Below are 20,252 nucleotides of genomic sequence, written 5' to 3' on the forward strand. Positions count from 1 at the left end.
TTTAAAAATATAAAAACTTAAATAAATGATATTATGCCTACGACAATTGGTATTCCTAGGCGGTCACCCATCCAAGTACTAACCAATCCCGACGTTGCTTAACTTCCGAGATCGGACGAGATCGGGTGCATTCAATCTGGTATGTTCGTAGCCAGTATTGGTCAACATTTTTTGGTCTAATCTATTTAAAAATGTAAAAACTTAAATAAATCATATTTTGCCTACGACAATTGGTATTCCTAGGCGGTCACCCATCCAAGTACTAACCAATCCCGACGTTGCTTAACTTCCGAGATCGGACGAGATCGGGTGCATTCAACCTGGTATGGTCGTAGACAGTATTCGTCAACATTTATGGTCTAATCTATTTAAAAATGTAAAAACTTAAATAAATGATATTATGCCTACGACAATTGGTATTCCTAGGCGGTCACCCATCCAAGTACTAACCAATACCGACGTTGCTTAACTTCCGAGATCGGACGAGATCGGGTGCATTCAACCTGGTATGGTCGTAGACAGTATTGGTCAACTTTTTTTGGTCTAAAATCTTTAAAAATGTTAACATTTAAATATATTTTAAAAATCATATTTTGCCTATGACAATTGGAATTCCTATGCGGTCACCCATCCAAGTACTAACCAATCCCGACGTTGCTTAACTTCCGAGATCGCACGAGATCGGGTGCATTCAACCTGGTATAGTCGTAGACAGTATTGGTCAACATTTATGGTCTAATCTATTTAAAAATGTAAAAACTTAAGTAAATCATATTTTGCCTACGACAATTGGAATTCCTATGCGGTCACCCATACAAGTACTAACCAATCCCGACGTTGCTTAACTTCCGAGATCGGACGAGATCGGGTGCATTCAACCTGGTAGGTCGTAAGCAGTATTTCTCAACATTTTACGTCTAATCTATTTAAAAAAGTAAAAACTTAAATAACTCATATTTTGCCTACGACAATTGGTATTCCTAGGCGGTCACCCATCCAAGTACTAACCAATCCCGACGTTGCTTAACTTCCGAGATCGGACGAGATCGGGTGCATTCAACCTGGTATGGTCGTAGACAGTATTGGTCAACATTTATGGTCTAATCTATTTAAAAATGTAAAAACTTAAACAAATCATATTGTGCCTACGACAATTGGTATTCCTAGGCGGTCACCCATCCAAGTACTAACCAATCCCGAGGTTGCTTAACTTCCGAGATCGGACGAGATGGGGTGCATTCAACCTGGTATGGTCGTAGCCAGTATTGGTCAACATTTTTAGGTCTAATCTATTTAAAAATGTAAAAACTTAAATTAATCATATTTTGCCTACGACAATTGGTATTCCTAGGCGGTCACCCATCCAAGTACTAACCAATCCCGACGTTGCTTAACTTCCGAGATCGGACGAGATCGGGTGCATTCAACCTGGTATGGTCGTAGACAGTATTGGTCAACATTTATGGTCTAATCTATTTAAAAATATAAAAACTTAAATAAATGATATTATGCCTACGACAATTGGTATTCCTAGGCGGTCACCCATCCAAGTACTAACCAATCACGACCTTGCTTAACTTCCGAGATCGGACGAGATCGGGTGCATTCAACCTGGTATGGTCGTAGACAGTATTGGTCAACATTTTTTGGTCTAAACTCTTTAAAAATGTTAACATTTAAATATATTTTAAAAATCATATTTTGCCTATGACAATTGGTATTGCTAGGCGGTCACCCATCCAAGTACTAACCAATCCCGACGTTGCTTAACTCCCGAAATCGGACGAGATCGGGTGCATTCAACCTGGTATGGTCGTAACCAGTATTGGTCAACATTTTTTGGTCTAATCTATTTAAAAATGTAAAAACTTAAATAAATCATATTTTTTTTTTTTTTTTTTTTTGGCGGTCACCCATCCAAGTACTAACCAATCCCGACGTTGCTTAACTTCCGAGATCGGACGAGATCGGGTGCATTCAACCTGGCATGGTTGTAGCCAGTATTGGTCAACATTTTTTGGTCTAATCTAATTAAAAATGTAAAAACTTAAATAAATCATATTTTGCCTACGACAATTGGTATTCCTAGGCGGTCACCCATCCAAGTACTAACCAATCCCGACGTTGCTTAACTTCCGAGATCGGACGAGATCGGGTGCATTCAACCTGGTATGTTCGTAAGCAGTATTTCTCAACATTTTATGTCTATTCTATTTTAAAAATAAAAACTTAAATAAATCATATTTTGCCTACGATAATTGGTATTCCTAGGCGATCACCCATCCAAGTACTAACCAATCCCGACGTTGCTTAACTTCCGAGATCGGAGGAGATCGGGTGCATTCAACCTGGTATGGTCGTAGAAAATATTGGTCAACATTTATGGTCTAATCAATTTAAAAATGTAAAAACTTAAATAAATCATATTGTGCCTACGACAATTGTTATTCCTAGGTATGGTCGTAGCCAGTATTGGTCAACATTTTTTGGTCTAATCTATTTAAAAATGTAAAAACTTAAATAAATCATATTTTGCCTACGACAATTGGTATTCCTATGCGGTCACCCATCCAAGTACTAACCAATCCCGACGTTGCTTAACTTCCGAGATCGGACGAGATCGGGTGCATTCAACCTGGTATGGTCGTAAGCAGGATTTCTCAACATTTTATGTCTATTCTATTTTAAAAATAAAAACTTAAATAAATCATATTTTGCCTACGATAATTGGTATTCCTAGGCGGTCACCCATCCAAGTACTAACCAATCCCGACGTTGCTTAACTTCCGAGATCGGAGGAGATCGGGTGCATTCAACCTGGCATAGTCGTAGACAGTATTGGTCAACATTTATGGTCTAATCAATTTAAAAATGTAAAAACTTAAATAAATCATATTGTGCCTACGACAATTGGTATTCCTAGGTATGGTCGTAGCCAGTATTGGTCAACATTTTTTGGTCTAATCTATTTAAAAATATAAAAACTTAAATAAATCTTATTTTGCCTACGACAATTGGTATTCCTAGGCGGTCACCCATCCAAGTACTAACCAATCCCGACGTTGCTTAACTTCCGAGATCGGACGAGATCGGGTGCATTCAACCTGGTATGGTCGTAGACAGTAATCGTCAACATTTATGGTCTAATCTATTTAAAAATGTAAAAACTTAAATAAATCATATTGGGCCTACGACAATTGGTATTCCAAGGCGGTCACCCATCCAAGTACTAACCAATCCCGACGTTGCTTAACTTCCGAGATCGGACGAGATCATGTGCATTCAACCTGGTATGGTCGTGTACAGTATTGGTCAACATTTATGGTCTAATCTATTTAAAAATAAAAACTTAAAAAAATCATATTGTGCCTACGACAATTGGTATTCCTAGGCGGTCACCCATCCAAGTACTAACCAATCCCAACGTTGCTTAACTTCCGAGATCGGACGAGATCGGGTGCATTGAACCTGGTATGGTCGTAGACAGTGTTGGTAAACATTTTTTGGTCTAAAATCTTTAAAATGCTAACATTTAAATATATTTTAAAAATAATATTTTGCCTATGACAATTGGTATTCCTAGGCGGTCACCCATCCAAGTAGCAACCAATCCCGATGTTGCTTAACTTCCGAGATCGGACGAGATCGGGTGCATTCAACCTGGTTTGGTCGTAGACAGTATTCGTCAACATTTTTTGGTCAAAAATCTTTAAAAATGTTAACATTTAAATATATTTTAAAAATCATATTTTGCCTATGACAATTGGTATTGCTAGGCGGTCACCCATCCAAGTACTAACCAATCCCGACGTTGCTTAACTTCCGAGATCGGACGAGATCGGGTGCATTCAACCTGGTATGGTCGTAGACAGTATTGGTCAACATTTTTTGGTCTAAAATCTTCAAAAATGTTAACATTTAAATATATTTTATAAATCATATTTTGCCTATGACAATTGGAATTCCTATGCGGTCACCCATCCAAGTACTAACCAATCCCGACGTTGCTTAACTTCCGAGATCGGACGAGATCGGGTGCATTCAACCTGGTATGGTCGTAAGCAGTATTTCTCAACATTTTACGTCTAATCTATTTAAAAAAGTAAAAACTTAAATAAATCATATTTTGCCTACGACAATTGGTATTCCTAGGCGGTCACCCATCCAAGTACTAACCAATCCCGACGTTGCTTAACTTCCGAGATCGGACGAGATCGGGTGCATTCAACCTGGTATGGTCGTAGACAGTATTGGTCAACATTTATGGTCTAATCTATTTAAAAATGTAAAAACTTAAATAAATCATATTGTGCCTACGACATTTGTTATTCCTAGGCGGTCACCCATCCAAGTACTAACCAATCCCGACGTTGCTTAACTTCCGAGATCGGACGAGATCGGGTGCATTCAACCTGGTATGGTCGTAGCCAGTATTGATCAACATTTTTTGGTCTAATCTATTTAAAAATGTAAAAACTTAAATAAATCATATTTTGCCTACGACAATTGGTATGCCTAGGCGGTCACCCATCCAAGTACTAACCAATCCCGACGTTGCTTAACTTCCGAGATCGGACGAGATCGGGTGCATTCAACCTGGTATGGTCGTAGCCAGTATTGATCAACATTTTTTGGTCTAATCTATTTAAAAATGTAAAAACTTAAATAAATCATATTTTGCCTACGACAATTGGTATGCCTAGGCGGTCACCCATCCAAGTACTAACCAATCCCGACGTTGCTTAACTTCCGAGATCGGACGAGATCGGGTGCACTCAACCTGGTATGGTCGTAGACAGTATTGGTCAACATTTTTTGGTCTAAAATCTTCAAAAATGTTAACATTTAAATATATTTTATAAATCATATTTTGCCTATGACAATTGGAATTCCTATGCGGTCACACATCCAAGTACTAACCAATCCCGACGTTGCTTAACTTCCGAGATCGGGTGCATTCAACCTGGTATGGTCGTAGACAGCATTGGTCAACATTTTTTGGTCAAATCTTCAAAAATGTTAACATTTAAATATATTTTATCAATCATATTTTGCCTATGACAATTGGAATTCCTATGCGGTCACCCATCCAAGTACTAACCAATCCCGACGTTGCTTAACTTCCGAGATCGGACAAGATCGGGTGCATTGAACCTGGTATGGTCGTAGACAGTATTTCTCAACATTTTACGTCTAATCTATTTAAAAAAGTAAAAACTTAAATAAATCATATTTTGCCTACGACAATTGGTATTCCTAGGCGGTCACCCATCCAAGTACTAACCAATCCCGACGTTGCTTAACTTCCGAGATCGGACGAGATCGGGTGCATTCAACCTGGTATGGTCGTAGACAGTATTGGTCAACATTTATGGTCTAATCTATTTAAAAATGTAAAAACTTAAATAAATCATATTGTGCTACGACAATTGGTATTCCTAGGCGGTCACCCATCCAAGTACTAACCAATCCCGACGTTGCTTAACTTCCGAGATCGGACGAAATCGGGTGAATTCAACCTGGTATGGTCGTAGCCAGTATTGGTCAACATTTTTTGGTCTAATCTATTTAAAAATGTAAAAACTTAAATAAATCATATTTTGCCTACGACAATTGGCATTCCTAGGCGGTCACCCATCCAAGTACTAACCAATCCCGACGTTGCTTAACTTCCGAGATCGGACGAGATCGGGTGCATTCAATCTGGTATGTTCGTAGCCAGTATTGGTCAACATTTTTGGTCTAATCTATTTAAAAATGTAAAAACTTAAATAAATCATATTTTGCCTACGACAATTGGTATTCCTAGGCGGTCACCCATCCAAGTACTAACCAATCCCGACGTTGCTTAACTTCCGAGATCGGACGAGATCGGGTGCATTCAACCTGGTATGGTCGTAGCCAGTATTGTCAACATTTTTTGGTCTAATCTATTTAAAAATGTAAAAACTTAAATAAATCATATTTTGCCTACGACAATTGGTATTCCTAGGCGGTCACCCATCCAAGTACTAATCAATCCCGACGTTGCTTAACTTCCGAGATCGGACGAGATCGGGTGCATTCAACCTGGTATGGTCGTAGACAGTATTGGTCAACATTTTTTGGTCTAAAATCTTTAAAAATGTTAACATTTAAATATATTTTAAAAATCATATTTTGCCTTTGACAATTGGAATTCCTATGCGGTCACCCATCCAAGTACTAACCAATCCCGACGTTGCTTAACTTCCGAGATCGGACGAGATCGGGTGCATTCAACCTGGTATGGTCGTAAGCAGTATTTCTCAACATTTTACGTCTAATCTATTTAAAAAAGTAAAAACTTAAATAAATCATATTTTGCCTACGACAATTGGTATTCCTAGGCGGTCACCTATCCAAGTACTAACCAATCCCGACGTTGCTTAACTTCCGAGATCGCACGAGATCGCACGAGATCGGGTGCATTCAACCTGGTATGGTCGTAGACAGTATTGGTCAACATTTATGGTCTAATCTATTTAAAAATGTAAAAACTTAAATAAATCATATTGTGCCTACGACAATTGGTATTCCTAGGCGGTCACCCATCCAAGTACTAACCAATCCCGACGTTGCTTAACTTCCGAGATCGGACGAGATCGGGTGCATTCAACCTGGTATGGTCGTAGCCAGTATTGTCAACATTTTTTGGTCTAATCTATTTAAAAATGTAAAAACTTAAATAAATCATATTTTGCCTACGACAATTGGTATTCCTAGGCGGTCACCCATCCAAGTACTAATCAATCCCGACGTTGCTTAACTTCCGAGATCGGACGAGATCGGGTGCATTCAACCTGGTTTGCTCGTAGCCAGTATTGGTCAACATTTTTTGGTCTAATCTATTTAAAAATGTAAAAACTTAAATAAATCATATTTTGCCTACGACAATTGGTATTCCTAGGCGGTCACCCATCCAAGTACTAACCAATCCCGACGTTGCTTAACTTCCGAGATCGGACGAGATCGGGTGCATTCAACCTGGTATGGTCGTAGCCAGTATTGGTCAGTCGTTTTTTGGTCTAAACTATTTAAAAATGTAAAAACATAAATAAATCATATTGTGTCTACGACAATTGGTATTCCTAGGCGGTCACCCATCCAAGTACTAACCAATCCCGACGTTGCTTAACTTCCGAGATCGGACGAGATCGGGTGCATTCAACCTGGTATGGTCGTAGACAGTATTGGTCAACATTTTTTGGTCTAAAATCTTTAAAAATGTTAACATTTAAATATATTTTAAAAATCATATTTTGCCTATGACAATTGGTATTGCTAGGCGGTCACCCATCCAAGTACTAACCAATCCCGACGTTGCTTAACTTCCGAGATCGGACAAGATCGGGTGCATTCAACCTGGTATGGTCGTAGCCAGTATTGGTCAACATTTTTTGGTCTAATCTATTTAAAAATGTAAAAACTTAAATAAATCATATTTTGCCTACGACAATTGGTATTCCTAGGCGGTCACCCATCCAAGTACTAACCAATCCCGACGTTGCTTAACTTCCGAGATCGGACGAGATCGGGTGCATTCAACCTGGTATGGTCGTAAGCAGTATTCCTCAACATTTTATGTCTATTCTATTTTAAAAATAAAAACTTAAATAAATCATATTTTGCCTACGACAATTGGTATTCCTAAGCGGTCACCCATCCAAGTACTAACCAATCCCGACGTTGCTTAACTTCCGAGATCGCACGAGATCGCACGAGATCGGGTGCATTCAACCTGGTATGGTCGTAGACAGTATTGGTCAGCATTTATGGTCTAATCTATTTAAAAATGTAAAAACATAAATAAATCATATTGTGTCTACGACAATTGGTATTCCTAGGCGGTCACCCATCCAAGTACTAACTAATCCCGACGTTGCTTAACGTCCGAGATCGGACGAGATCGGGTGCATTCAACCTGGTATGGTCGTAGACAGTATTGGTCAACATTTTTTGGTCTAATCTATTTAAAAATGTAAAAACTTAAATAAATCATATTTTGCCTACGACAATTGGTATTGCTAGGCGGTCACAAATCCAAGTACTAATCAATCCCGACGTTGCTTAACTTCCGAGATCGGACGAGATCGGGTGCATTCAACCTGGTATGGTCGTAGCCAGTATTGGTCAACATTTTTTGGTCTAATCTATTTAAAAATGTAAAAACTTAAATAAATCATATTTTGCCTACGACAATTGGTATTCCTAGGCGGTCACCCATCCAAGTACTAACCAATCCCGACGTTGCTTAACTTCCGAGATCGGACGAGATCGGGTGCATTCAACCTGGTATGGTCGTAGACAGTATTGGTCAACATTTATGGTCTAATTTATTTAAAAATATAAAAACTTAAATAAATGATATTATGCCTACGACAATTGGTATTCCTAGGCGGTCACCCATCCAAGTACTAACCAATCCCGACGTTGCTTAACTTCCGAGATCGGACGAGATCGGGTGCATTCAATCTGGTATGTTCGTAGCCAGTATTGGTCAACATTTTTTGGTCTAATCTATTTAAAAATGTAAAAACTTAAATAAATCATATTTTGCCTACGACAATTGGTATTCCTAGGCGGTCACCCATCCAAGTACTAACCAATCCCGACGTTGCTTAACTTCTGAGATCGGACGAGATCGGGTGCATTCAACCTGGTATGGTCGTAGACAGTATTCGTCAACATTTATGGTCTAATCTATTTAAAAATGTAAAAACTTAAATAAATGATATTATGCCTACGACAATTGGTATTCCTAGGCGGTCACCCATCCAAGTACTAACCAATCCCGACGTTGCTTAACTTCCGAGATCGGACGAGATCGGGTGCATTCAACCTGGTATGGTCGTAGACAGTATTGGTCAACTTTTTTTGGTCTAAACTATTTAAAAATGTTAACATTTAAATATATTTTAAAAATCATATTTTGCCTATGACAATTGGAATTCCTATGCGGTCACCCATCCAAGTACTAACCAATCCCGACGTTGCTTAACTTCCGAGATCGCACGAGATCGGGTGCATTCAACCTGGTATGGTCGTAGACAGTATTGGTCAACATTTATGGTCTAATCTATTTAAAAATGTAAAAACTTAAGTAAATCATATTTTGCCTATGACAATTGGAATTCCTATGCGGTCACCCATACAAGTACTAACCAATCCCGACGTTGCTTAACTTCCGAGATCGGACGAGATCGGGTGCATTCAACCTGGTAGGTCGTAAGCAGTATTTCTCAACATTTTACGTCTAATCTATTTAAAAAAGTAAAAACTTAAATAACTCATATTTTGCCTACGACAATTGGTATTCCTAGGCGGTCACCCATCCAAGTACTAACCAATCCCGACGTTGCTTAACTTCCGAGATCGGACGAGATCGGGTGCATTCAACCTGGTATGGTCGTAGACAGTATTGGTCAACATTTATGGTCTAATCTATTTAAAAATGTAAAAACTTAAACAAATCATATTGTGCCTACGACAATTGGTATTCCTAGGCGATCACCCATCCAAGTACTAACCAATCCCGAGGTTGCTTAACTTCCGAGATCGGACGAGATGGGGTGCATTCAACCTGGTATGGTAGTAGCCAGTATTGGTCAACATTTTTAGGTCTAATCTATTTAAAAATGTAAAAACTTAAATTAATCATATTTTGCCTACGACAATTGGTATTCCTAGGCGGTCACCCATCCAAGTACTAACCAATCCCGACGTTGCTTAACTTCCGAGATCGGACGAGATCGGGTGCATTCAACCTGGTATGTTCGTAGCCAGTATTGGTCAACATTTTTTGGTCTAATCTATTTAAAAATGTAAAAACTTAAATAAATCATATTTTGCCTACGACAATTGGTATTCCTAGGCGGTCACCCATCCAAGTACTAACCAATCCCGACGTTGCTTAACTTCCGAGATCGGACGAGATCGGGTGCATTCAACCTGGTATGGTCGTAGACAGTATTGGTCAACATTTATGGTCTAATCTATTTAAAAATATAAAAACTTAAATAAATGATATTATGCCTACGACAATTGGTATTCCTAGGCGGTCACCCATCCAAGTACTAACCAATCACGACGTTGCTTAACTTCCGAGATCGGACGAGATCGGGTGCATTCAACCGGGTATGGTCGTAGACAGTATTGGTCAACATTTTTTGGTCTAAAATCTTTAAAAATGTTAACATTTAAATATATTTTAAAAATCATATTTTGCCTATGACAATTGGTATTGCTAGGCGGTCACCCATCCAAGTACTAACCAATCCCGACGTTGCTTAACTTCCGAAATCGGACGAGATCGGGTGCATTCAACCTGGTATGGTCGTAACCAGTATTGGTCAACATTTTTTGGTCTAATCTATTTAAAAATGTAAAAACTTAAATAAATCATATTTTTTTTTTTTTTTTTTTTTTTTGGCGGTCACCCATCCAAGTACTAACCAATCCCGACGTTGCTTAACTTCCGAGATCGGACGAGATCGGGTGCATTCAACCTGGCATGGTCGTAGCCAGTATTGGTCAATATTTTTTGGTCTAATCTAATTAAAAATGTAAAAACTTAAATAAATCATATTTTGCCTACGACAATTGGTATTCCTAGGCGGTCACCCATCCAAGTATTAACCAATCCCGACGTTGCTTAACTTCCGAGATCGGACGAGATCGGGTGCATTCAACCTGGTATGGTCGTAAGCAGTATTTCTCAACATTTTATGTCTATTCTATTTTAAAAATAAAAACTTAAATAAATCATATTTTGCCTACGATAATTGGTATTCCTAGGCGATCACCCATCCAAGTACTAACCAATCCCGACGTTGCTTAACTTCCGAGATCGGAGGAGATCGGGTGCATTCAACCTGGTATGGTCGTAGAAAGTATTGGTCAACATTTATGGTCTAATCAATTTAAAAATGTAAAAACTTAAATAAATCATATTGTGCCTACGACAATTGGTATTCCTAGGTATGGTCGTAGCCAGTATTGGTCAACATTTTTTGGTCTAATCTATTTAAAAATGTAAAAACTTAAATAAATCATATTTTGCCTACGACAATTGGTATTCCTAGGCGGTCACCCATCCAAGTACTAACCAATCCCGACGTTGCTTAACTTCCGAGATCGGACGAGATCGGGTGCATTCAACCTGGTATGGTCGTAAGCAGGATTTCTCAACATTTTATGTCTATTCTATTTTAAAAATAAAAATTTAAATAAATCATATTTTGCCTACGATAATTGGTATTCCTAGGCGGTCACCCATCCAAGTACTAACCAATCCCGACGTTGCTTAACTTCCGAGATCGGAGGAGATCGGGTGCATTCAACCTGGTATAGTCGTAGACAGTATTGGTCAACATTTATGGTCTAATCAATTTAAAAATGTAAAAACTTAAATAAATCATATTGTGCCTACGACAATTGGTATTCCTAGGTATGGTCGTAGCCAGTATTGGTCAACATTTTTTGGTCTAATCTATTTAAAAATGTAAAAACTTAAATAAATCTTATTTTGCCTACGACAATTGGTATTCCTAGGCGGTCACCCATCCAAGTACTAACCAATCCCGACGTTGGTTAACTTCCGAGATCGGACGAGATCGGGTGCATTCAACCTGGTATGGTCGTAGACAGTAATCGTCAACATTTATGGTCTAATCTATTTAAAAATGTAAAAACTTAAATAAATCATATTGGGCCTACGACAATTGGTATTCCTAGGCGGTCACCCATCCAAGTACTAACCAATCCCGACGTTGCTTAACTTCCGAGATCGGACGAGATCATGTGCATTCAACCTGGTATGGTCGTGGACAGTATTGGTCAACATTTATGGTCTAATCTATTTAAAAATAAAAACTTAAAAAAATCATATTGTGCCTACGACAATTGGTATTCCTAGGCGGTCACCCATCCAAGTACTAACCAATCCCAACGTTGCTTAACTTCCGAGATCGGACGAGATCGGGTGCACTGAACCTGGTATGGTCGTAGACAGTGTTGGAAAACATTTTTTGGTCTAAAATCTTTAAAATGCTAACATTTAAATATATTTTAAAAATAATATTTTGCCTATGACAATTGGTATTCCTAGGCGGTCACCCATCCAAGTAGCAACCAATCCCGATGTTGCTTAACTTCCGAGATCGGACGAGATCGGGTGCATTCAACCTGGTTTGGTCGTAGACAGTATTGGTCAACATTTTTTGGTCAAAAATCTTTAAAAATGTTAACATTTAAATATATTTTAAAAATCATATTTTGCCTATGACAATTGGTATTGCTAGGCGGTCACCCATCCAAGTACTAACCAATCCCGACGTTGCTTAACTTCCGAGATCGGACGAGATCGGGTGCATTCAACCTGGTATGGTCGTAGACAGTATTGGTCAACATTTTTTGGTCTAAAATCTTCAAAAATGTTAACATTTAAATATATTTTATAAATCATATTTTGCCTATGACAATTGGAATTCCTATGCGGTCACCCATCCAAGTACTAACCAATCCCGACGTTGCTTAACTTCCGAGATCGGACGAGATCGGGTGCATTCAACCTGGTATGGTCGTAAGCAGTATTTCTCAACATTTTATGTCTAATCTATTTAAAAAAGTAAAAAGTTAAATAAATCATATTTTGCCTACGACAATTGGTATTCCTAGGCGGTCACCCATCCAAGTACTAACCAATCCCGACGTTGCTTAACTTCCGAGATCGGACGAGATCGGGTGCATTCAACCTGGTATGGTCGTAGACAGTATTGGTCAACATTTATGGTCTAATCTATTTAAAAATGTAAAAACTTAAATAAATCATATTGTGCCTACGACATTTGTTATTCCTAGGCGGTCACCCATCCAAGTACTAACCAATCCCGACGTTGCTTAACTTCCGAGATCGGACGAGATCGGGTGCATTCAACCTGGTATGGTCGTAGCCAGTATTGATCAACATTTTTTGGTCTAATCTATTTAAAAATGTAAAAACTTAAATAAATCATATTTTGCCTACGACAATTGGAATTCCTATGCGGTCACCCATCCAAGTACTAACCAATCCCGACGTTGCTTAACTTCCGAGATCGGACAAGATCGGGTGCATTGAACCTGGTATGGTCGTAGACAGTATTTCTCAACATTTTACGTCTAATCTATTTAAAAAAGTAAAAACTTAAATAAATCATATTTTGCCTACGACAATTGGTATTCCTAGGCGGTCACCCATCCAAGTACTAACCAATCCCGACGTTGCTTAACTTCCGAGATCGGACGAGATCGGGTGCATTCAACCTGGTATGGTCGTAGACAGTATTGGTCAACATTTATGGTCTAATCTATTTAAAAATGTAAAAACTTAAATAAATCATATTGTGCTACGACAATTGGTATTCCTAGGCGGTCACCCATCCAAGTACTAACCAATCCCGACGTTGCTTAACTTCCGAGATCGGACGAGATCGGGTGAATTCAACCTGGTATGGTCGTAGCCAGTATTGGTCAACATTTTTTGGTCTAATCTATTTAAAAATGTAAAAACTTAAATAAATCATATTTTGCCTACGACAATTGGCATTCCTAGGCGGTCACCCATCCAAGTACTAACCAATCCCGACGTTGCTTAACTTCCGAGATCGGACGAGATCGGGTGCATTCAATCTGGTATGTTCGTAGCCAGTATTGGTCAACATTTTTGGTCTAATCTATTCAAAAATGTAAAAACTTAAATAAATCATATTTTGCCTACGACAATTGGTATTCCTAGGCGGTCACCCATCCAAGTACTAACCAATCCCGACGTTGCTTAACTTCCGAGATCGGACGAGATCGGGTGCATTCAACCTGGTATGGTCGTAGACAGTATTCGTCAACATTTATGGTCTAATCTATTTAAAAATGTAAAAACTTAAATAAATGATATTATGCCTACGACAATTGGTATTCCTAGGCGGTCACCCATCCAAGTACTAACCAATCCCGACGTTGCTTAACTTCCGAGATCGGACGAGATCGGGTGCATTCAACCTGGTATGGTCGTAGAGAGTATTGGTCAACATTTTTTGGTCTAAAATCTTTAAAAATATTAACATTTAAATATATTTTAAAAATCATATTTTGCCTATGACAATTGGTATTCCTAGGCCCGTCACCCATCCAAGTACTAACCAATCCCGACGTTGCTTAACTTCCGAGATCGGACGAGATCGGGTGCATTCAACCTGGTATGGTCGTAGACAGTATTGGTCAACATTTTTTGGTCTAAAATCTTCAAAAATGTTAACATTTAAATATATTTTATAAATCATATTTTGCCTATGACAATTGGAATTCCTATGCGGTCACCCATCCAAGTACTAACCAATCCCGACGTTGCTTAACTTCCGAGATCGGACGAGATCGGGTGCATTCAACCTGGTATGGTCGTAAGCAGTATTTCTCAACATTTTATGTCTAATCTATTTAAAAAAGTAAAAAGTTAAATAAATCATATTTTGCCTACGACAATTGGTATTCCTAGGCGGTCACCCATCCAAGTACTAACCAATCCCGACGTTGCTTAACTTCCGAGATCGGACGAGATCGGGTGCATTCAACCTGGTATGGTCGTAGACAGTATTGGTCAACATTTATGGTCTAATCTATTTAAAAATGTAAAAACTTAAATAAATCATATTGTGCCTACGACATTTGTTATTCCTAGGCGGTCACCCATCCAAGTACTAACCAATCCCGACGTTGCTTAACTTCCGAGATCGGACGAGATCGGGTGCATTCAACCTGGTATGGTCGTAGCCAGTATTGATCAACATTTTTTGGTCTAATCTATTTAAAAATGTAAAAACTTAAATAAATCATATTTTGCCTACGACAATTGGTATGCCTAGGCGGTCACCCATCCAAGTACTAACCAATCCCGACGTTGCTTAACTTCCGAGATCGGACGAGATCGGGTGCATTCAACCTGGTATGGTCGTAGACAGTATTGGTCAACATTTTTTGGTCTAAAATCTTCAAAAATGTTAACATTTAAATATATTCTATAAATCATATTTTGCCTATGACAATTGGAATTCCTATGCGGTCACCCATCCAAGTACTAACCAATCCCGACGTTGCTTAACTTCCGAGATCGGACGAGATCGGGTGCATTCAACCTGGTATGGTCGTAGACAGTATTGGTCAACATTTTTTGGTCTAAAATCTTCAAAAATGTTAACATTTAAATATATTTTATAAATCATATTTTGCCTATGACAATTGGAATTCCTATGCGGTCACCCATCCAAGTACTAACCAATCCCGACGTTGCTTAACTTCCGAGATCGGACGAGATCGGGTGCATTCAACCTGGTATGGTCGTAAGCAGTATTTCTCAACATTTTATGTCTAATCTATTTAAAAAAGTAAAAAGTTAAATAAATCATATTTTGCCTACGACAATTGGTATTCCTAGGCGGTCACCCATCCAAGTACTAACCAATCCCGACGTTGCTTAACTTCCGAGATCGGACGAGATCGGGTGCATTCAACCTGGTATGGTCGTAGACAGTATTGGTCAACATTTATGGTCTAATCTATTTAAAAATGTAAAAACTTAAATAAATCATATTGTGCCTACGACATTTGTTATTCCTAGGCGGTCACCCATCCAAGTACTAACCAATCCCGACGTTGCTTAACTTCCGAGATCGGACGAGATCGGGTGCATTCAACCTGGTATGGTAGTAGCCAGTATTGGTCAACATTTTTAGGTCTAATCTATTTAAAAATGTAAAAACTTAAATTAATCATATTTTGCCTACGACAATTGGTATTCCTAGGCGGTCACCCATCCAAGTACTAACCAATCCCGACGTTGCTTAACTTCCGAGATCGGACGAGATCGGGTGCATTCAACCTGGTATGTTCGTAGCCAGTATTGGTCAACATTTTTTGGTCTAATCTATTTAAAAATGTAAAAACTTAAATAAATCATATTGTGCCTACGACAATTGGTATTCCTAGGCGATCACCCATCCAAGTACTAACCAATCCCGAGGTTGCTTAACTTCCGAGATCGGACGAGATCGGGTGCATTCAACCTGGTATGGTAGTAGCCAGTATTGGTCAACATTTTTAGGTCTAATCTATTTAAAAATGTAAAAACTTAAATTAATCATATTTTGCCTACGACAATTGGTATTCCTAGGCGGTCACCCATCCAAGTACTAACCAATCCCGACGTTGCTTAACTTCCGAGATCGGACGAGATCGGGTGCATTCAACCTGGTATGTTCGTAGCCAGTATTGGTCAACATTTTTTGGTCTAATCTATTTAAAAATGTAAAAACTTAAATAAATCATATTTTGCCTACGACAATTGGTATTCCTAGGCGGTCACCCATCCAAGTACTAACCAATCCCGACGTTGCTTAACTTCCGAGATCGGACGAGATCGGGTGCATTCAACCTGGTATGGTCGTAGACAGTATTGGTCAACATTTATGGTCTAATCTATTTAAAAATATAAAAACTTAAATAAATGATATTATGCCTACGACAATTGGTATTCCTAGGCGGTCACCCATCCAAGTACTAACCAATCACGACGTTGCTTAACTTCCGAGATCGGACGAGATCGGGTGCATTCAACCGGGTATGGTCGTAGACAGTATTGGTCAACATTTTTTGGTCTAAAATCTTTAAAAATGTTAACATTTAAATATATTTTAAAAATCATATTTTGCCTATGACAATTGGTATTGCTAGGCGGTCACCCATCCAAGTACTAACCAATCCCGACGTTGCTTAACTTCCGAAATCGGACGAGATCGGGTGCATTCAACCTGGTATGGTCGTAACCAGTATTGGTCAACATTTTTTGGTCTAATCTATTTAAAAATGTAAAAACTTAAATAAATCATATTTTTTTTTTTTTTTTTTTTTTGGCGGTCACCCATCCAAGTACTAACCAATCCCGACGTTGCTTAACTTCCGAGATCGGACGAGATCGGGTGCATTCAACCTGGCATGGTCGTAGCCAGTATTGGTCAATATTTTTTGGTCTAATCTAATTAAAAATGTAAAAACTTAAATAAATCATATTTTGCCTACGACAATTGGTATTCCTAGGCGGTCACCCATCCAAGTATTAACCAATCCCGACGTTGCTTAACTTCCGAGATCGGACGAGATCGGGTGCATTCAACCTGGTATGGTCGTAAGCAGTATTTCTCAACATTTTATGTCTATTCTATTTTAAAAATAAAAACTTAAATAAATCATATTTTGCCTACGATAATTGGTATTCCTAGGCGATCACCCATCCAAGTACTAACCAATCCCGACGTTGCTTAACTTCCGAGATCGGAGGAGATCGGGTGCATTCAACCTGGTATGGTCGTAGAAAGTATTGGTCAACATTTATGGTCTAATCAATTTAAAAATGTAAAAACTTAAATAAATCATATTGTGCCTACGACAATTGGTATTCCTAGGTATGGTCGTAGCCAGTATTGGTCAACATTTTTTGGTCTAATCTATTTAAAAATGTAAAAACTTAAATAAATCATATTTTGCCTACGACAATTGGTATTCCTAGGCGGTCACCCATCCAAGTACTAACCAATCCCGACGTTGCTTAACTTCCGAGATCGGACGAGATCGGGTGCATTCAACCTGGTATGGTCGTAAGCAGGATTTCTCAACATTTTATGTCTATTCTATTTTAAAAATAAAAATTTAAATAAATCATATTTTGCCTACGATAATTGGTATTCCTAGGCGGTCACCCATCCAAGTACTAACCAATCCCGACGTTGCTTAACTTCCGAGATCGGAGGAGATCGGGTGCATTCAACCTGGTATAGTCGTAGACAGTATTGGTCAACATTTATGGTCTAATCAATTTAAAAATGTAAAAACTTAAATAAATCATATTGTGCCTACGACAATTGGTATTCCTAGGTATGGTCGTAGCCAGTATTGGTCAACATTTTTTGGTCTAATCTATTTAAAAATGTAAAAACTTAAATAAATCTTATTTTGCCTACGACAATTGGTATTCCTAGGCGGTCACCCATCCAAGTACTAACCAATCCCGACGTTGGTTAACTTCCGAGATCGGACGAGATCGGGTGCATTCAACCTGGTATGGTCGTAGACAGTAATCGTCAACATTTATGGTCTAATCTATTTAAAAATGTAAAAACTTAAATAAATCATATTGGGCCTACGACAATTGGTATTCCTAGGCGGTCACCCATCCAAGTACTAACCAATCCCGACGTTGCTTAACTTCCGAGATCGGACGAGATCATGTGCATTCAACCTGGTATGGTCGTGGACAGTATTGGTCAACATTTATGGTCTAATCTATTTAAAAATAAAAACTTAAAAAAATCATATTGTGCCTACGACAATTGGTATTCCTAGGCGGTCACCCATCCAAGTACTAACCAATCCCAACGTTGCTTAACTTCCGAGATCGGACGAGATCGGGTGCATTGAACCTGGTATGGTCGTAGACAGTGTTGGAAAACATTTTTTGGTCTAAAATCTTTAAAATGCTAACATTTAAATATATTTTAAAAATAATATTTTGCCTATGACAATTGGTATTCCTAGGCGGTCACCCATCCAAGTAGCAACCAATCCCGATGTTGCTTAACTTCCGAGATCGGACGAGATCGGGTGCATTCAACCTGGTTTGGTCGTAGACAGTATTGGTCAACATTTTTTGGTCAAAAATCTTTAAAAATGTTAACATTTAAATATATTTTAAAAATCATATTTTGCCTATGACAATTGGTATTGCTAGGCGGTCACCCATCCAAGTACTAACCAATCCCGACGTTGCTTAACTTCCGAGATCGGACGAGATCGGGTGCATTCAACCTGGTATGGTCGTAGACAGTATTGGTCAACATTTTTTGGTCTAAAATCTTCAAAAATGTTAACATTTAAATATATTTTATAAATCATATTTTGCCTATGACAATTGGAATTCCTATGCGGTCACCCATCCAAGTACTAACCAATCCCGACGTTGCTTAACTTCCGAGATCGGACGAGATCGGGTGCATTCAACCTGGTATGGTCGTAAGCAGTATTTCTCAACATTTTATGTCTAATCTATTTAAAAAAGTAAAAAGTTAAATAAATCATATTTTGCCTACGACAATTGGTATTCCTAGGCGGTCACCCATCCAAGTACTAACCAATCCCGACGTTGCTTAACTTCCGAGATCGGACGAGATCGGGTGCATTCAACCTGGTATGGTCGTAGACAGTATTGGTCAACATTTATGGTCTAATCTATTTAAAAATGTAAAAACTTAAATAAATCATATTGTGCCTACGACATTTGTTATTCCTAGGCGGTCACCCATCCAAGTACTAACCAATCCCGACGTTGCTTAACTTCCGAGATCGGACGAGATCGGGTGCATTCAACCTGGTATGGTCGTAGCCAGTATTGATCAACATTTTTTGGTCTAATCTATTTAAAAATGTAAAAACTTAAATAAATCATATTTTGCCTACGACAATTGGAATTCCTATGCGGTCACCCATCCAAGTACTAACCAATCCCGACGTTGCTTAACTTCCGAGATCGGACAAGATCGGGTGCATTGAACCTGGTATGGTCGTAGACAGTATTTCTCAACATTTTACGTCTAATCTATTTAAAAAAGTAAAAACTTAAATAAATCATATTTTGCCTACGACAATTGGTATTCCTAGGCGGTCACCCATCCAAGTACTAACCAATCCCGACGTTGCTTAACTTCCGAGATCGGACGAGATCGGGTGCATTCAACCTGGTATGGTCGTAGACAGTATTGGTCAACATTTATGGTCTAATCTATTTAAAAATGTAAAAACTTAAATAAATCATATTGTGCTACGACAATTGGTATTCCTAGGCGGTCACCCATCCAAGTACTAACCAATCCCGACGTTGCTTAACTTCCGAGATCGGACGAGATCGGGTGAATTCAACCTGGTATGGTCGTAGCCAGTATTGGTCAACATTTTTTGGTCTAATCTATTTAAAAATGTAAAAACTTAAATAAATCATATTTTGCCTACGACAATTGGCATTCCTAGGCGGTCACCCATCCAAGTACTAACCAATCCCGACGTTGCTTAACTTCCGAGATCGGACGAGATCGGGTGCATTCAATCTGGTATGTTCGTAGCCAGTATTGGTCAACATTTTTGGTCTAATCTATTTAAAA

The 20,252-nt window shown here is 38.6% G+C and overlaps 59 non-coding genes and 44 pseudogenes across 59 annotated transcripts; all 103 read right to left on the minus strand.

The window, feature by feature from the left end:
• Positions 1-34: 34 nt before the first annotated feature.
• LOC146149698 (5S ribosomal RNA) lies at positions 35-153 on the minus strand (annotated as a pseudogene).
• A 65-nt stretch (positions 154-218) lies between these two features.
• Positions 219-337, minus strand: LOC146149699 (5S ribosomal RNA). The gene has a single exon (XR_014496359.1). It is a non-coding gene; the product is annotated as a 5S ribosomal RNA (ribosomal RNA).
• A 64-nt stretch (positions 338-401) lies between these two features.
• LOC146149700 (5S ribosomal RNA) lies at positions 402-520 on the minus strand. Its single transcript, XR_014496816.1, has one exon. It is a non-coding gene; the product is annotated as a 5S ribosomal RNA (ribosomal RNA).
• Positions 521-594: 74 nt separating this feature from the next.
• LOC146149701 (5S ribosomal RNA) lies at positions 595-713 on the minus strand (annotated as a pseudogene).
• Positions 714-777: 64 nt separating this feature from the next.
• On the minus strand, positions 778-895 carry LOC146149702 (5S ribosomal RNA; annotated as a pseudogene).
• Positions 896-959: 64 nt separating this feature from the next.
• On the minus strand, positions 960-1,078 carry LOC146149703 (5S ribosomal RNA). The gene has a single exon (XR_014496371.1). It is a non-coding gene; the product is annotated as a 5S ribosomal RNA (ribosomal RNA).
• A 64-nt stretch (positions 1,079-1,142) lies between these two features.
• Positions 1,143-1,261, minus strand: LOC146149704 (5S ribosomal RNA). Its single transcript, XR_014497401.1, has one exon. It is a non-coding gene; the product is annotated as a 5S ribosomal RNA (ribosomal RNA).
• A 65-nt stretch (positions 1,262-1,326) lies between these two features.
• On the minus strand, positions 1,327-1,445 carry LOC146149705 (5S ribosomal RNA). Its single transcript, XR_014496382.1, has one exon. It is a non-coding gene; the product is annotated as a 5S ribosomal RNA (ribosomal RNA).
• A 64-nt stretch (positions 1,446-1,509) lies between these two features.
• Positions 1,510-1,628, minus strand: LOC146149706 (5S ribosomal RNA; annotated as a pseudogene).
• Positions 1,629-1,702: 74 nt separating this feature from the next.
• LOC146149707 (5S ribosomal RNA) lies at positions 1,703-1,821 on the minus strand (annotated as a pseudogene).
• Positions 1,822-2,064: 243 nt separating this feature from the next.
• Positions 2,065-2,183, minus strand: LOC146149708 (5S ribosomal RNA). Its single transcript, XR_014497156.1, has one exon. It is a non-coding gene; the product is annotated as a 5S ribosomal RNA (ribosomal RNA).
• Positions 2,184-2,246: 63 nt separating this feature from the next.
• Positions 2,247-2,365, minus strand: LOC146149709 (5S ribosomal RNA; annotated as a pseudogene).
• A 168-nt stretch (positions 2,366-2,533) lies between these two features.
• On the minus strand, positions 2,534-2,652 carry LOC146149710 (5S ribosomal RNA). The gene has a single exon (XR_014495555.1). It is a non-coding gene; the product is annotated as a 5S ribosomal RNA (ribosomal RNA).
• Positions 2,653-2,715: 63 nt separating this feature from the next.
• LOC146149711 (5S ribosomal RNA) lies at positions 2,716-2,834 on the minus strand (annotated as a pseudogene).
• A 168-nt stretch (positions 2,835-3,002) lies between these two features.
• LOC146149712 (5S ribosomal RNA) lies at positions 3,003-3,121 on the minus strand. Its single transcript, XR_014496393.1, has one exon. It is a non-coding gene; the product is annotated as a 5S ribosomal RNA (ribosomal RNA).
• A 64-nt stretch (positions 3,122-3,185) lies between these two features.
• Positions 3,186-3,304, minus strand: LOC146149713 (5S ribosomal RNA; annotated as a pseudogene).
• Positions 3,305-3,366: 62 nt separating this feature from the next.
• Positions 3,367-3,485, minus strand: LOC146149714 (5S ribosomal RNA). The gene has a single exon (XR_014497499.1). It is a non-coding gene; the product is annotated as a 5S ribosomal RNA (ribosomal RNA).
• Positions 3,486-3,558: 73 nt separating this feature from the next.
• LOC146149715 (5S ribosomal RNA) lies at positions 3,559-3,677 on the minus strand (annotated as a pseudogene).
• Positions 3,678-3,751: 74 nt separating this feature from the next.
• LOC146149716 (5S ribosomal RNA) lies at positions 3,752-3,870 on the minus strand (annotated as a pseudogene).
• Positions 3,871-3,944: 74 nt separating this feature from the next.
• LOC146149717 (5S ribosomal RNA) lies at positions 3,945-4,063 on the minus strand. The gene has a single exon (XR_014497827.1). It is a non-coding gene; the product is annotated as a 5S ribosomal RNA (ribosomal RNA).
• Positions 4,064-4,127: 64 nt separating this feature from the next.
• On the minus strand, positions 4,128-4,246 carry LOC146149718 (5S ribosomal RNA). Its single transcript, XR_014496404.1, has one exon. It is a non-coding gene; the product is annotated as a 5S ribosomal RNA (ribosomal RNA).
• Positions 4,247-4,310: 64 nt separating this feature from the next.
• On the minus strand, positions 4,311-4,429 carry LOC146149719 (5S ribosomal RNA; annotated as a pseudogene).
• A 65-nt stretch (positions 4,430-4,494) lies between these two features.
• LOC146149720 (5S ribosomal RNA) lies at positions 4,495-4,613 on the minus strand. The gene has a single exon (XR_014498422.1). It is a non-coding gene; the product is annotated as a 5S ribosomal RNA (ribosomal RNA).
• Positions 4,614-4,678: 65 nt separating this feature from the next.
• Positions 4,679-4,797, minus strand: LOC146149721 (5S ribosomal RNA). Its single transcript, XR_014498194.1, has one exon. It is a non-coding gene; the product is annotated as a 5S ribosomal RNA (ribosomal RNA).
• A 74-nt stretch (positions 4,798-4,871) lies between these two features.
• LOC146149722 (5S ribosomal RNA) lies at positions 4,872-4,980 on the minus strand (annotated as a pseudogene).
• A 72-nt stretch (positions 4,981-5,052) lies between these two features.
• Positions 5,053-5,171, minus strand: LOC146149723 (5S ribosomal RNA; annotated as a pseudogene).
• Positions 5,172-5,235: 64 nt separating this feature from the next.
• Positions 5,236-5,354, minus strand: LOC146149724 (5S ribosomal RNA). The gene has a single exon (XR_014496415.1). It is a non-coding gene; the product is annotated as a 5S ribosomal RNA (ribosomal RNA).
• A 63-nt stretch (positions 5,355-5,417) lies between these two features.
• Positions 5,418-5,536, minus strand: LOC146149725 (5S ribosomal RNA). The gene has a single exon (XR_014498161.1). It is a non-coding gene; the product is annotated as a 5S ribosomal RNA (ribosomal RNA).
• Positions 5,537-5,601: 65 nt separating this feature from the next.
• LOC146149726 (5S ribosomal RNA) lies at positions 5,602-5,720 on the minus strand (annotated as a pseudogene).
• Positions 5,721-5,784: 64 nt separating this feature from the next.
• On the minus strand, positions 5,785-5,903 carry LOC146149727 (5S ribosomal RNA). Its single transcript, XR_014496185.1, has one exon. It is a non-coding gene; the product is annotated as a 5S ribosomal RNA (ribosomal RNA).
• A 64-nt stretch (positions 5,904-5,967) lies between these two features.
• Positions 5,968-6,086, minus strand: LOC146149728 (5S ribosomal RNA). The gene has a single exon (XR_014495797.1). It is a non-coding gene; the product is annotated as a 5S ribosomal RNA (ribosomal RNA).
• Positions 6,087-6,160: 74 nt separating this feature from the next.
• LOC146149729 (5S ribosomal RNA) lies at positions 6,161-6,279 on the minus strand (annotated as a pseudogene).
• A 64-nt stretch (positions 6,280-6,343) lies between these two features.
• Positions 6,344-6,472, minus strand: LOC146149730 (5S ribosomal RNA; annotated as a pseudogene).
• A 64-nt stretch (positions 6,473-6,536) lies between these two features.
• LOC146149731 (5S ribosomal RNA) lies at positions 6,537-6,655 on the minus strand. The gene has a single exon (XR_014496186.1). It is a non-coding gene; the product is annotated as a 5S ribosomal RNA (ribosomal RNA).
• Positions 6,656-6,719: 64 nt separating this feature from the next.
• On the minus strand, positions 6,720-6,838 carry LOC146149732 (5S ribosomal RNA; annotated as a pseudogene).
• Positions 6,839-6,903: 65 nt separating this feature from the next.
• Positions 6,904-7,022, minus strand: LOC146149733 (5S ribosomal RNA). The gene has a single exon (XR_014496187.1). It is a non-coding gene; the product is annotated as a 5S ribosomal RNA (ribosomal RNA).
• A 66-nt stretch (positions 7,023-7,088) lies between these two features.
• LOC146149734 (5S ribosomal RNA) lies at positions 7,089-7,207 on the minus strand. Its single transcript, XR_014495028.1, has one exon. It is a non-coding gene; the product is annotated as a 5S ribosomal RNA (ribosomal RNA).
• A 74-nt stretch (positions 7,208-7,281) lies between these two features.
• LOC146149735 (5S ribosomal RNA) lies at positions 7,282-7,400 on the minus strand (annotated as a pseudogene).
• Positions 7,401-7,465: 65 nt separating this feature from the next.
• LOC146149736 (5S ribosomal RNA) lies at positions 7,466-7,584 on the minus strand. The gene has a single exon (XR_014495497.1). It is a non-coding gene; the product is annotated as a 5S ribosomal RNA (ribosomal RNA).
• Positions 7,585-7,647: 63 nt separating this feature from the next.
• Positions 7,648-7,776, minus strand: LOC146149737 (5S ribosomal RNA; annotated as a pseudogene).
• Positions 7,777-7,840: 64 nt separating this feature from the next.
• LOC146149738 (5S ribosomal RNA) lies at positions 7,841-7,959 on the minus strand. Its single transcript, XR_014497689.1, has one exon. It is a non-coding gene; the product is annotated as a 5S ribosomal RNA (ribosomal RNA).
• Positions 7,960-8,024: 65 nt separating this feature from the next.
• On the minus strand, positions 8,025-8,143 carry LOC146149739 (5S ribosomal RNA; annotated as a pseudogene).
• Positions 8,144-8,208: 65 nt separating this feature from the next.
• On the minus strand, positions 8,209-8,327 carry LOC146149740 (5S ribosomal RNA). The gene has a single exon (XR_014496426.1). It is a non-coding gene; the product is annotated as a 5S ribosomal RNA (ribosomal RNA).
• A 64-nt stretch (positions 8,328-8,391) lies between these two features.
• LOC146149741 (5S ribosomal RNA) lies at positions 8,392-8,510 on the minus strand (annotated as a pseudogene).
• A 65-nt stretch (positions 8,511-8,575) lies between these two features.
• Positions 8,576-8,694, minus strand: LOC146149742 (5S ribosomal RNA). Its single transcript, XR_014497135.1, has one exon. It is a non-coding gene; the product is annotated as a 5S ribosomal RNA (ribosomal RNA).
• A 64-nt stretch (positions 8,695-8,758) lies between these two features.
• On the minus strand, positions 8,759-8,877 carry LOC146149743 (5S ribosomal RNA). The gene has a single exon (XR_014496437.1). It is a non-coding gene; the product is annotated as a 5S ribosomal RNA (ribosomal RNA).
• A 74-nt stretch (positions 8,878-8,951) lies between these two features.
• LOC146149744 (5S ribosomal RNA) lies at positions 8,952-9,070 on the minus strand (annotated as a pseudogene).
• Positions 9,071-9,134: 64 nt separating this feature from the next.
• LOC146149745 (5S ribosomal RNA) lies at positions 9,135-9,252 on the minus strand (annotated as a pseudogene).
• Positions 9,253-9,316: 64 nt separating this feature from the next.
• LOC146149746 (5S ribosomal RNA) lies at positions 9,317-9,435 on the minus strand. Its single transcript, XR_014496448.1, has one exon. It is a non-coding gene; the product is annotated as a 5S ribosomal RNA (ribosomal RNA).
• Positions 9,436-9,499: 64 nt separating this feature from the next.
• On the minus strand, positions 9,500-9,618 carry LOC146149747 (5S ribosomal RNA; annotated as a pseudogene).
• A 65-nt stretch (positions 9,619-9,683) lies between these two features.
• On the minus strand, positions 9,684-9,802 carry LOC146149748 (5S ribosomal RNA). Its single transcript, XR_014498223.1, has one exon. It is a non-coding gene; the product is annotated as a 5S ribosomal RNA (ribosomal RNA).
• A 65-nt stretch (positions 9,803-9,867) lies between these two features.
• On the minus strand, positions 9,868-9,986 carry LOC146149749 (5S ribosomal RNA). Its single transcript, XR_014496459.1, has one exon. It is a non-coding gene; the product is annotated as a 5S ribosomal RNA (ribosomal RNA).
• A 64-nt stretch (positions 9,987-10,050) lies between these two features.
• Positions 10,051-10,169, minus strand: LOC146149750 (5S ribosomal RNA). Its single transcript, XR_014498338.1, has one exon. It is a non-coding gene; the product is annotated as a 5S ribosomal RNA (ribosomal RNA).
• Positions 10,170-10,243: 74 nt separating this feature from the next.
• Positions 10,244-10,362, minus strand: LOC146149751 (5S ribosomal RNA; annotated as a pseudogene).
• Positions 10,363-10,608: 246 nt separating this feature from the next.
• On the minus strand, positions 10,609-10,727 carry LOC146149752 (5S ribosomal RNA). Its single transcript, XR_014497151.1, has one exon. It is a non-coding gene; the product is annotated as a 5S ribosomal RNA (ribosomal RNA).
• A 63-nt stretch (positions 10,728-10,790) lies between these two features.
• On the minus strand, positions 10,791-10,909 carry LOC146149753 (5S ribosomal RNA; annotated as a pseudogene).
• Positions 10,910-11,077: 168 nt separating this feature from the next.
• On the minus strand, positions 11,078-11,196 carry LOC146149754 (5S ribosomal RNA). Its single transcript, XR_014495498.1, has one exon. It is a non-coding gene; the product is annotated as a 5S ribosomal RNA (ribosomal RNA).
• A 63-nt stretch (positions 11,197-11,259) lies between these two features.
• Positions 11,260-11,378, minus strand: LOC146149755 (5S ribosomal RNA). Its single transcript, XR_014497819.1, has one exon. It is a non-coding gene; the product is annotated as a 5S ribosomal RNA (ribosomal RNA).
• A 168-nt stretch (positions 11,379-11,546) lies between these two features.
• On the minus strand, positions 11,547-11,665 carry LOC146149756 (5S ribosomal RNA). The gene has a single exon (XR_014496449.1). It is a non-coding gene; the product is annotated as a 5S ribosomal RNA (ribosomal RNA).
• Positions 11,666-11,729: 64 nt separating this feature from the next.
• On the minus strand, positions 11,730-11,848 carry LOC146149757 (5S ribosomal RNA; annotated as a pseudogene).
• Positions 11,849-11,910: 62 nt separating this feature from the next.
• Positions 11,911-12,029, minus strand: LOC146149758 (5S ribosomal RNA; annotated as a pseudogene).
• Positions 12,030-12,102: 73 nt separating this feature from the next.
• On the minus strand, positions 12,103-12,221 carry LOC146149759 (5S ribosomal RNA; annotated as a pseudogene).
• A 74-nt stretch (positions 12,222-12,295) lies between these two features.
• On the minus strand, positions 12,296-12,414 carry LOC146149760 (5S ribosomal RNA; annotated as a pseudogene).
• A 74-nt stretch (positions 12,415-12,488) lies between these two features.
• On the minus strand, positions 12,489-12,607 carry LOC146149761 (5S ribosomal RNA). Its single transcript, XR_014497829.1, has one exon. It is a non-coding gene; the product is annotated as a 5S ribosomal RNA (ribosomal RNA).
• A 64-nt stretch (positions 12,608-12,671) lies between these two features.
• Positions 12,672-12,790, minus strand: LOC146149762 (5S ribosomal RNA). The gene has a single exon (XR_014496470.1). It is a non-coding gene; the product is annotated as a 5S ribosomal RNA (ribosomal RNA).
• Positions 12,791-12,854: 64 nt separating this feature from the next.
• On the minus strand, positions 12,855-12,973 carry LOC146149763 (5S ribosomal RNA; annotated as a pseudogene).
• A 65-nt stretch (positions 12,974-13,038) lies between these two features.
• LOC146149764 (5S ribosomal RNA) lies at positions 13,039-13,157 on the minus strand (annotated as a pseudogene).
• A 64-nt stretch (positions 13,158-13,221) lies between these two features.
• LOC146149765 (5S ribosomal RNA) lies at positions 13,222-13,340 on the minus strand. Its single transcript, XR_014496482.1, has one exon. It is a non-coding gene; the product is annotated as a 5S ribosomal RNA (ribosomal RNA).
• Positions 13,341-13,403: 63 nt separating this feature from the next.
• LOC146149766 (5S ribosomal RNA) lies at positions 13,404-13,522 on the minus strand. Its single transcript, XR_014496630.1, has one exon. It is a non-coding gene; the product is annotated as a 5S ribosomal RNA (ribosomal RNA).
• Positions 13,523-13,587: 65 nt separating this feature from the next.
• On the minus strand, positions 13,588-13,706 carry LOC146149767 (5S ribosomal RNA; annotated as a pseudogene).
• A 64-nt stretch (positions 13,707-13,770) lies between these two features.
• Positions 13,771-13,889, minus strand: LOC146149768 (5S ribosomal RNA). Its single transcript, XR_014496493.1, has one exon. It is a non-coding gene; the product is annotated as a 5S ribosomal RNA (ribosomal RNA).
• A 64-nt stretch (positions 13,890-13,953) lies between these two features.
• Positions 13,954-14,072, minus strand: LOC146149769 (5S ribosomal RNA). The gene has a single exon (XR_014496764.1). It is a non-coding gene; the product is annotated as a 5S ribosomal RNA (ribosomal RNA).
• A 74-nt stretch (positions 14,073-14,146) lies between these two features.
• LOC146149770 (5S ribosomal RNA) lies at positions 14,147-14,266 on the minus strand (annotated as a pseudogene).
• A 74-nt stretch (positions 14,267-14,340) lies between these two features.
• On the minus strand, positions 14,341-14,459 carry LOC146149771 (5S ribosomal RNA). The gene has a single exon (XR_014497830.1). It is a non-coding gene; the product is annotated as a 5S ribosomal RNA (ribosomal RNA).
• Positions 14,460-14,523: 64 nt separating this feature from the next.
• On the minus strand, positions 14,524-14,642 carry LOC146149772 (5S ribosomal RNA). Its single transcript, XR_014496504.1, has one exon. It is a non-coding gene; the product is annotated as a 5S ribosomal RNA (ribosomal RNA).
• A 64-nt stretch (positions 14,643-14,706) lies between these two features.
• On the minus strand, positions 14,707-14,825 carry LOC146149773 (5S ribosomal RNA; annotated as a pseudogene).
• Positions 14,826-14,890: 65 nt separating this feature from the next.
• LOC146149774 (5S ribosomal RNA) lies at positions 14,891-15,009 on the minus strand. The gene has a single exon (XR_014497124.1). It is a non-coding gene; the product is annotated as a 5S ribosomal RNA (ribosomal RNA).
• Positions 15,010-15,083: 74 nt separating this feature from the next.
• LOC146149775 (5S ribosomal RNA) lies at positions 15,084-15,202 on the minus strand. Its single transcript, XR_014497692.1, has one exon. It is a non-coding gene; the product is annotated as a 5S ribosomal RNA (ribosomal RNA).
• Positions 15,203-15,276: 74 nt separating this feature from the next.
• LOC146149776 (5S ribosomal RNA) lies at positions 15,277-15,395 on the minus strand. Its single transcript, XR_014497831.1, has one exon. It is a non-coding gene; the product is annotated as a 5S ribosomal RNA (ribosomal RNA).
• Positions 15,396-15,459: 64 nt separating this feature from the next.
• On the minus strand, positions 15,460-15,578 carry LOC146149777 (5S ribosomal RNA). The gene has a single exon (XR_014496515.1). It is a non-coding gene; the product is annotated as a 5S ribosomal RNA (ribosomal RNA).
• A 64-nt stretch (positions 15,579-15,642) lies between these two features.
• Positions 15,643-15,761, minus strand: LOC146149778 (5S ribosomal RNA; annotated as a pseudogene).
• Positions 15,762-15,826: 65 nt separating this feature from the next.
• Positions 15,827-15,945, minus strand: LOC146149779 (5S ribosomal RNA). Its single transcript, XR_014498224.1, has one exon. It is a non-coding gene; the product is annotated as a 5S ribosomal RNA (ribosomal RNA).
• A 65-nt stretch (positions 15,946-16,010) lies between these two features.
• LOC146149780 (5S ribosomal RNA) lies at positions 16,011-16,129 on the minus strand. The gene has a single exon (XR_014498200.1). It is a non-coding gene; the product is annotated as a 5S ribosomal RNA (ribosomal RNA).
• Positions 16,130-16,194: 65 nt separating this feature from the next.
• Positions 16,195-16,313, minus strand: LOC146149781 (5S ribosomal RNA). Its single transcript, XR_014498225.1, has one exon. It is a non-coding gene; the product is annotated as a 5S ribosomal RNA (ribosomal RNA).
• A 65-nt stretch (positions 16,314-16,378) lies between these two features.
• Positions 16,379-16,497, minus strand: LOC146149782 (5S ribosomal RNA). The gene has a single exon (XR_014496526.1). It is a non-coding gene; the product is annotated as a 5S ribosomal RNA (ribosomal RNA).
• Positions 16,498-16,561: 64 nt separating this feature from the next.
• On the minus strand, positions 16,562-16,680 carry LOC146149783 (5S ribosomal RNA). The gene has a single exon (XR_014498339.1). It is a non-coding gene; the product is annotated as a 5S ribosomal RNA (ribosomal RNA).
• Positions 16,681-16,754: 74 nt separating this feature from the next.
• On the minus strand, positions 16,755-16,873 carry LOC146149784 (5S ribosomal RNA; annotated as a pseudogene).
• A 244-nt stretch (positions 16,874-17,117) lies between these two features.
• Positions 17,118-17,236, minus strand: LOC146149785 (5S ribosomal RNA). The gene has a single exon (XR_014497152.1). It is a non-coding gene; the product is annotated as a 5S ribosomal RNA (ribosomal RNA).
• Positions 17,237-17,299: 63 nt separating this feature from the next.
• On the minus strand, positions 17,300-17,418 carry LOC146149786 (5S ribosomal RNA; annotated as a pseudogene).
• A 168-nt stretch (positions 17,419-17,586) lies between these two features.
• LOC146149787 (5S ribosomal RNA) lies at positions 17,587-17,705 on the minus strand. The gene has a single exon (XR_014495499.1). It is a non-coding gene; the product is annotated as a 5S ribosomal RNA (ribosomal RNA).
• Positions 17,706-17,768: 63 nt separating this feature from the next.
• LOC146149788 (5S ribosomal RNA) lies at positions 17,769-17,887 on the minus strand. Its single transcript, XR_014497820.1, has one exon. It is a non-coding gene; the product is annotated as a 5S ribosomal RNA (ribosomal RNA).
• A 168-nt stretch (positions 17,888-18,055) lies between these two features.
• Positions 18,056-18,174, minus strand: LOC146149789 (5S ribosomal RNA). Its single transcript, XR_014496450.1, has one exon. It is a non-coding gene; the product is annotated as a 5S ribosomal RNA (ribosomal RNA).
• Positions 18,175-18,238: 64 nt separating this feature from the next.
• On the minus strand, positions 18,239-18,357 carry LOC146149790 (5S ribosomal RNA; annotated as a pseudogene).
• A 62-nt stretch (positions 18,358-18,419) lies between these two features.
• On the minus strand, positions 18,420-18,538 carry LOC146149791 (5S ribosomal RNA). The gene has a single exon (XR_014497500.1). It is a non-coding gene; the product is annotated as a 5S ribosomal RNA (ribosomal RNA).
• A 73-nt stretch (positions 18,539-18,611) lies between these two features.
• On the minus strand, positions 18,612-18,730 carry LOC146149792 (5S ribosomal RNA; annotated as a pseudogene).
• Positions 18,731-18,804: 74 nt separating this feature from the next.
• LOC146149793 (5S ribosomal RNA) lies at positions 18,805-18,923 on the minus strand (annotated as a pseudogene).
• A 74-nt stretch (positions 18,924-18,997) lies between these two features.
• On the minus strand, positions 18,998-19,116 carry LOC146149794 (5S ribosomal RNA). The gene has a single exon (XR_014497832.1). It is a non-coding gene; the product is annotated as a 5S ribosomal RNA (ribosomal RNA).
• A 64-nt stretch (positions 19,117-19,180) lies between these two features.
• On the minus strand, positions 19,181-19,299 carry LOC146149795 (5S ribosomal RNA). Its single transcript, XR_014496537.1, has one exon. It is a non-coding gene; the product is annotated as a 5S ribosomal RNA (ribosomal RNA).
• Positions 19,300-19,363: 64 nt separating this feature from the next.
• On the minus strand, positions 19,364-19,482 carry LOC146149796 (5S ribosomal RNA; annotated as a pseudogene).
• Positions 19,483-19,547: 65 nt separating this feature from the next.
• On the minus strand, positions 19,548-19,666 carry LOC146149797 (5S ribosomal RNA; annotated as a pseudogene).
• A 64-nt stretch (positions 19,667-19,730) lies between these two features.
• Positions 19,731-19,849, minus strand: LOC146149798 (5S ribosomal RNA). Its single transcript, XR_014496548.1, has one exon. It is a non-coding gene; the product is annotated as a 5S ribosomal RNA (ribosomal RNA).
• A 63-nt stretch (positions 19,850-19,912) lies between these two features.
• LOC146149799 (5S ribosomal RNA) lies at positions 19,913-20,031 on the minus strand. The gene has a single exon (XR_014496631.1). It is a non-coding gene; the product is annotated as a 5S ribosomal RNA (ribosomal RNA).
• A 65-nt stretch (positions 20,032-20,096) lies between these two features.
• On the minus strand, positions 20,097-20,215 carry LOC146149800 (5S ribosomal RNA; annotated as a pseudogene).
• Between the last annotated feature and the right edge of the window lie 37 nt (positions 20,216-20,252).

Source organism: Ascidiella aspersa, chromosome 4 (assembly GCF_963924565.1).
Source record: "Ascidiella aspersa chromosome 4, kaAscAspe10.2, whole genome shotgun sequence".
Lineage (NCBI taxonomy): Eukaryota > Metazoa > Chordata > Ascidiacea > Phlebobranchia > Ascidiidae > Ascidiella > Ascidiella aspersa.